The following is a 6230-nucleotide window of genomic DNA, read 5'->3' on the forward strand; positions in this document are numbered from 1 at the left end:
GGTTAGCATAGTAAAAATCTTTTTCTCTGACGCGCTACCATTGCGCCACGGAGTCAACTGTGCTAAGCATTTTGCAGATTTGTTATGTATTTAGAATTTTGGTGAATTAGAAAACGAAAAAAAAAAAGGAACTGACCCCGACGTGATTTGAACACGCAAACTTCTGATCTGGACTCAGACGCGGTACAATTGCGCTACGGAGTCAACCCTGCTAAGCATGTTGCAATTTTGTTACCTTTTCAGAATTTTAGTGATTTAGAAAATCGAAAACAGAAATTGACCCCGACGTGATTTGAAAACACAACCTTCTGATCTGGAGTGAGAAGCGCAACCATTGCGCCAAGGAGTCAACGGTTGTTACCATTTTAAAAATCTTTTTATCTGCTCAGAGTTTGGATGAGCATAGAAAAAGGAAAATAGAAACTGACCCCGACGTGATTTGAACACGCAACCTTCTGATCTGGAGTCAGACGCGCTACCATTGCGCCATGGAGTCAACTGTGGTTACCATTTTAAAAATATTTTTGTCTGCTCAGAATTTGGATGAGCATAGAAAAAGGAAAAAAGAAACTGACCCCGACGTGATTTGAACACGCAACCTTCTGATCTGGAGTCAGACGCGCTACCATTGCGCCACGGAGTCAACTGTGCTACGCATTTTGCAGATTTGTTACGTATTTAGAATTTTGGTGAATTAGAAAATCAAAAACAGAAACTGACCCCGACGTGATTTGAAAACGCAACCTTCTGATCTGGAGTGAGAAGCGCTACCATTGCGCCACGGAGTCAACGGTGGTTACCATTTCAAAAATATTTTTGTCTTCTCAGAATTTGGATGAGCATAGAAAAAGGAAAATAGAAACTGACCCCGACGTGATTTGAACACGCAACCTTCTGATCTGGAGTCAGACGCGCTACCATTGCGCCACGGAGTCAACTGTGGTTACCATTTTAAAAATATTTTTGTCTGCTTAGAATTTGGATGAGCATAGAAAAAGGAAAAAAGAAACTGACCCCGACGTGATTTGAACACGCAACCTTCTGATCTGGAGTCAGACGCGCTACCATTGCGCCACGGAGTCAACTGTGCTAGGCATTTTGCAGATTTGTTACGTATTTAGAATTTTGGTGAATTAGAAAATCAAAAACAGAAACTGACCCCGACGTGATTTGAAAACGCAACCTTCTGATCTGGAGTGAGAAGCGCTACCATTGCGCCACGGAGTCAACGGTGGTTACCATTTTAAAAATATTTTTGTCTGCTCAGAATTTGGATGAGCATAGAAAAATGAAAATAGAAACTGACCACGACGTGATTTTAACACGCAACCTTCTGACCTGGAGTCAGACGCGCTACCATTGCGCCACGGTGTCAACTGTGCTATGCATTTTGCAGATTTGTTACGTATTTAGAATTTTGGTGAATTGGAAAAAAGAAAACAGAAACTGACCCCGACGTGATTTGAACACGCAACCTTCTGATCTGGAGTCAGACGCGGTACCATTGCGCCACGGAGTCAACTGTGCTAAGCAAATCGAAAACAGAAACTGACTACGACGTGATTTGAAAACGCAACCTTCTGATCTGGAGTGCGAAGCGCTACAATTGCCCCACGAAGTCAACTGTGGTTAGCATAGTAAAAATCTTTTTCTCTGACGCGCTACCATTGCGCCACGGAGTCAACTGTGCTAAGCATTTTGCAGATTTGTTATGTATTTAGAATTTTGGTGAATTAGAAAAAGAAAAAAAAAGAAACTGACCCCGACGTGATTTGAACACGCAAACTTCTGATCTGGAGTCAGACGCGGTACAATTCCGCTACGGAGTCAACCCTGCTAAGCATGTTGCAATTTTGTTACCTTTTCAGAATTTTAGTGATTTAGAAAATCGAAAACAGAAATTGACCCCGCCGTGATTTGAAAACACAACCTTCTGATCTGGAGTGAGAAGCGCAACCATTGCGCCACGGAGTCAACGGTTGTTACCATTTTAAAAATCTTTTTATCTGCTCAGAATTTGGATGAGCATAGAAAAAGGAAAATAGAAACTGACCCCGACGTGATTTGAACACGCAACCTTCTGATCTGGAGTCAGACGCGCTACCATTGCACCATGGAGTCAACTGTGGTTACCATTTTAAAAATATTTTTGTCTGCTCAGAATTTGGATGAGCATAGAAAAAGGAAAATAGAAACTGACCCCGACGTGATTTGAACACGCAACCTTCTGATCTGGAGTCAGACGCGCTAGCATTGCGCCACGGAGTCAACTGTGCTACGCATTTTGCAGATTTGTTACGTATTTAGAATTTTGGTGAATTGGAAAATCAAAAACAGAAACTGACCCCGACGTGATTTGAAAACGAAATTTTCTGATCTGGAGTGAGAAGCGCTATTATTGCGCCACGGAGTCCACGGTGGTTACCATTTCAAAAATATTTTTGTCTTCTCAGAATTTGGATGAGCATAGAAAAAGGAAAATAGAAACTGACCCCGACGTGATTTGAACACGCAACCTTCTGATCTGGAGTCAGACGCGCTACCATTGCGCCACGGAGTCAACTGTGCTACGCATTTTGCAGATTTGTTACGTATTTAGAATTTTGGTGAATTTGAAAAAAGAAAACAGAAACTGACCCCGACGTGATTTGAACACGCAACCTTCTGATCTGGAGTAAGATGCTGTACCATTGCGACACGGAGTCACCCCTGCTAAGCATGTTGCAATTTTGTTACCTTTTCAGAATTTTTGTGATTTAGAAAATCGAAAACAGAAACTGACCCCGACGTGATTTGAAAACGCAACCTTCTGATATGGAGTCAGACGCGCTACCATTGCGCCACGGAGTCAACAGTGCTAAGCATGTTGCAGATTTGTTAGGTATTTAGAATTTTGGTGAATTGGAAAAAAGAAAACAGAAACTGATCCCGACGTGATTTGAACACGCAACCTTCTGATCTGGAGTCAGACGCGCTACCATTGCGCCACGTAGTCAACAGTGCTAAGCATGTTGCAATTTTGTTGCCTTTTCAGAATTTTGGTGATTTAGAAAATCGAAAACAGAAACTGACCCCGACGTGATTTGAACACGCAACCTTCTGATCTGGAGTCAGACGCGGTACCATTGCCCCACGGAGTCACCCCTGATAAGCATGTTACAATTTTGTTACCTTTTCAGAATTTTTGTGATTTAGAAAATCGAAAACAGAAACTGACCCCGACGTGATTTGAACACGCAACCTTCTGATCTGGAGTCAGACGCGCTACCATTGCGCCACGGAGTCAATAGTGCTAAGCATGTTGCATGTTTGTTACCAATTCAGAATTTTGGTGAATTAGAAAATCGAAAACAAAAACTGACCACGACGTGATTTGAAAACGCAACCTTCTGATCTGGAGTAAGAAACGCTACCATTGCGCCACGGAGTCAACGGTGGTGACCATTTTAAAAATATTTTTATCTGCTCAGAATTTGGATGAGAATAGAAAAAGGAAAATAGAAACTGACCCCGACGTGATTTGAACACGCAACCTTCTGATCTGGAGTCAGACGCGCTACCATTGCGCCACGGAGTCAACTGTGCTGAGCATTTTGCAGATTTGTTACGTATTTAAAATTTTGGTGAATTGGAAAAAAGAAAACAGAAACTGACCCCGACGTGATTTGAACACGCAACCTTCTGATCTGGAGTAAGAAGCGCTACCATTGCGCCACGGAGTCAACGGTGGTGACCATTTTAAAAATATTTTTATCTGCTCAGAATTTGGATGAGCATAGAAAAAGGAAAATAGAAACTGACCCCGACAAGATTTGAACACGCAACCTTCTGATCTGGAGTCAGACGCGCTACCATTGCGCCACGGAGTCAATAGTGCTAAGCATGTTGCATGTTTGTTACCAATTCAGAATTTTGGTGAATTAGAAAATCGAAAACAAAAACTGACCACGACGTGATTTGAAAACGCAACCTTCTGATCTGGAGTAAGAAGCGCTACCATTGCGCCACGGAGTCAACGGTGGTGACCATTTTAAAAATATTTTTATCTGCTCAGAATTTGGATGAACATAGAAAAAGGAAAATAGAAACTGACCCCGACTAGATTTGAACACGCAACCTTCTGATCTGGAGTCAGACGCGCTACCATTGCGCCACGGAGTCAACTGTGCTAAGCATTTTGCAGATTTGTTACGTATTTAGAATTTTGGTGAATTGGAAAAAAGAAAACAGAAACTGACCCCGACGTGATTTGAACACGCAACCTTCTGATCTGGAGTAAGAAGCGCTACCATTGCGCCACGGAGTCAACGGTGGTGACCATTTTAAAAATATTTTTATCTGCTCAGAATTTGGATGAGCATAGAAAAAGGAAAATAGAAACTGACCCCGACAAGATTTGAACACGCAACCTTCTGATCTGGAGTCAGACGCGCTACCATTGCGCCACGGAGTCAATAGTGCTAAGCATGTTGCATGTTTGTTACCAATTCAGAATTTTGGTGAATTAGAAAATCGAAAACAAAAACTGACCACGACGTGATTTGAAAACGCAACCTTCTGATCTGGAGTAAGAAGCGCTACCATTGCGCCACGGAGTCAACGGTGGTGACCATTTTAAAAATATTTTTATCTGCTCAGAATTTGGATAAACATAGAAAAAGGAAAATAGAAACTGACCCCGACTAGATTTGAACACGCAACCTTCTGATCTGGAGTCAGACGCGCTACCATTGCGCCACGGAGTCAACTGTGCTAAGCATTTTGCAGATTTGTTACGTATTTAGAATTTTGGTGAATTGGAAAAAAGAAAACAGAAACTGACCCCGACGTGATTTGAACACGCAACCTTCTGATCTGGAGTCAGACGCGCTACCATTGCGCCACGAAGTCAACTGTGCTAACAAAATCGAAAACAGAAACTGACTACGACGTGATTTTAAAACGCAACCTTCTGATCTGGAGTGCGAAGCGCTACAATTGCCCCACGAAGTCAACTGTGGTTAGCATTGTAAAAATATTTTTCTCTGACGCGCTACCATTGCGCCACGGAGTCAACTGTGCTAAGCATTTTGCAAATTTGTTATGTATTTAGAATTTTGGTGAATTAGAAAAAGAAAAAAAAAAGAAACTGACCCCGACGTGATTTGAACACGCAAACTTCTGATCTGGAGTCAGACGCGGTACAATTGCGCTACGGAGTCAACCCTGCTAAGCATGTTGCAATTTTGTTACCTTTTCAGAATTTTAGTGATTTAGAAAATCGAAAACAGAAACTGACCCCGACGTGATTTGAAAACACAACCTTCTGATCTGGAGTGAGAAGCGCAACCATTGCGCCACGGAGTCAACGGTTGTTACCATTTTAAAAATCTTTTTATCTGCTCAGAATTTATATGAGCATAGAAAAAGGAAAATAGATACTGACCCCGACGTGATTTGAACACGCAACCTTCTGATCTGGAGTCAGACGCGCTACCATTGCGCCACGGAGTCAACTGTGGTTACCATTTTAAAAATATTTTTGTCTGCTCAGAATTTGGATGAGCATAGAAAAAGGAAAATAGAAACTGACCCCGACGTGATTTGAACACGCAACCTTCTGATCTGGAGTCAGACGCGCTACCATTGCGCCACGGAGTCAACTGTGCTACGCATGTTGCAGATTTGTTACGTATTTAGAATTTTGGTGAATTAGAAAATCAAAAACAGAAACTGACCCCGACGTGATTTGAAAACGCAACCTTCTGATCTGGAGTGAGAAGCGCTACCATTGCGCCACGGAGTCAACGGTGGTTACCATTTCAAAAATATTTTTGTCTTCTCAGAATTTGGATGAGCATAGAAAAAGGAAAATAGAAACTGACCCCGACGTGATTTGAACAAGCAACCTTCTGATCTGGAGTCAGACGCGGTACCATTGCGCCACGGAGTCAACCGTGCTAAGCATGTTGCAGATTTGTTACGTATTTAGAATTTTGGTGAATTAGAAAAACGAAAACAGAAACTGACCCCGACGTGATTTGAACACGCAACCTTCTGATCTGGAGTCAGACGCGCTACCATTGCGCCACGGAGTCAACAGTGCTAAGCATGTTGCATGTTTGTTACCAATTCAGAATTTTGGTGAATTAGAAAATCGAAAACAAAAACTGACCACGACGTGATTTGAAAACGCAACCTTCTGATCTGGAGTCAGACGCGCTACCATTGCGCCACGGAGTCAACTGTGC

At 42.3% G+C, this 6230-nt stretch overlaps 16 non-coding genes across 16 annotated transcripts; all 16 read right to left on the reverse strand.

Annotated features, from left to right (window-relative positions):
• Window positions 1-424: 424 nt before the first annotated feature.
• Window positions 425-496, reverse strand: Trnaw-cca. Its single transcript has one exon. It is a non-coding gene; the product is annotated as a tRNA-Trp (tRNA).
• Window positions 497-571: 75 nt separating this feature from the next.
• On the reverse strand, window positions 572-643 carry Trnaw-cca. The gene has a single exon. It is a non-coding gene; the product is annotated as a tRNA-Trp (tRNA).
• Window positions 644-863: 220 nt separating this feature from the next.
• On the reverse strand, window positions 864-935 carry Trnaw-cca. The gene has a single exon. It is a non-coding gene; the product is annotated as a tRNA-Trp (tRNA).
• Window positions 936-1010: 75 nt separating this feature from the next.
• Window positions 1011-1082, reverse strand: Trnaw-cca. The gene has a single exon. It is a non-coding gene; the product is annotated as a tRNA-Trp (tRNA).
• Window positions 1083-1447: 365 nt separating this feature from the next.
• Trnaw-cca lies at window positions 1448-1519 on the reverse strand. Its single transcript has one exon. It is a non-coding gene; the product is annotated as a tRNA-Trp (tRNA).
• A 530-nt stretch (window positions 1520-2049) lies between these two features.
• On the reverse strand, window positions 2050-2121 carry Trnaw-cca. The gene has a single exon. It is a non-coding gene; the product is annotated as a tRNA-Trp (tRNA).
• Window positions 2122-2196: 75 nt separating this feature from the next.
• Trnaw-cca lies at window positions 2197-2268 on the reverse strand. The gene has a single exon. It is a non-coding gene; the product is annotated as a tRNA-Trp (tRNA).
• A 220-nt stretch (window positions 2269-2488) lies between these two features.
• Window positions 2489-2560, reverse strand: Trnaw-cca. Its single transcript has one exon. It is a non-coding gene; the product is annotated as a tRNA-Trp (tRNA).
• A 653-nt stretch (window positions 2561-3213) lies between these two features.
• Window positions 3214-3285, reverse strand: Trnaw-cca. The gene has a single exon. It is a non-coding gene; the product is annotated as a tRNA-Trp (tRNA).
• A 220-nt stretch (window positions 3286-3505) lies between these two features.
• Window positions 3506-3577, reverse strand: Trnaw-cca. Its single transcript has one exon. It is a non-coding gene; the product is annotated as a tRNA-Trp (tRNA).
• A 73-nt stretch (window positions 3578-3650) lies between these two features.
• Window positions 3651-3722, reverse strand: Trnaw-cca. The gene has a single exon. It is a non-coding gene; the product is annotated as a tRNA-Trp (tRNA).
• A 512-nt stretch (window positions 3723-4234) lies between these two features.
• On the reverse strand, window positions 4235-4306 carry Trnaw-cca. The gene has a single exon. It is a non-coding gene; the product is annotated as a tRNA-Trp (tRNA).
• Window positions 4307-4818: 512 nt separating this feature from the next.
• Trnaw-cca lies at window positions 4819-4890 on the reverse strand. The gene has a single exon. It is a non-coding gene; the product is annotated as a tRNA-Trp (tRNA).
• A 531-nt stretch (window positions 4891-5421) lies between these two features.
• Trnaw-cca lies at window positions 5422-5493 on the reverse strand. The gene has a single exon. It is a non-coding gene; the product is annotated as a tRNA-Trp (tRNA).
• A 75-nt stretch (window positions 5494-5568) lies between these two features.
• On the reverse strand, window positions 5569-5640 carry Trnaw-cca. Its single transcript has one exon. It is a non-coding gene; the product is annotated as a tRNA-Trp (tRNA).
• A 365-nt stretch (window positions 5641-6005) lies between these two features.
• On the reverse strand, window positions 6006-6077 carry Trnaw-cca. Its single transcript has one exon. It is a non-coding gene; the product is annotated as a tRNA-Trp (tRNA).
• Between the last annotated feature and the right edge of the window lie 153 nt (window positions 6078-6230).

Source organism: Nematostella vectensis, chromosome 11 (assembly GCF_932526225.1).
Source record: "Nematostella vectensis chromosome 11, jaNemVect1.1, whole genome shotgun sequence".
Classification (NCBI taxonomy): Eukaryota; Metazoa; Cnidaria; class Anthozoa; order Actiniaria; family Edwardsiidae; genus Nematostella; species Nematostella vectensis.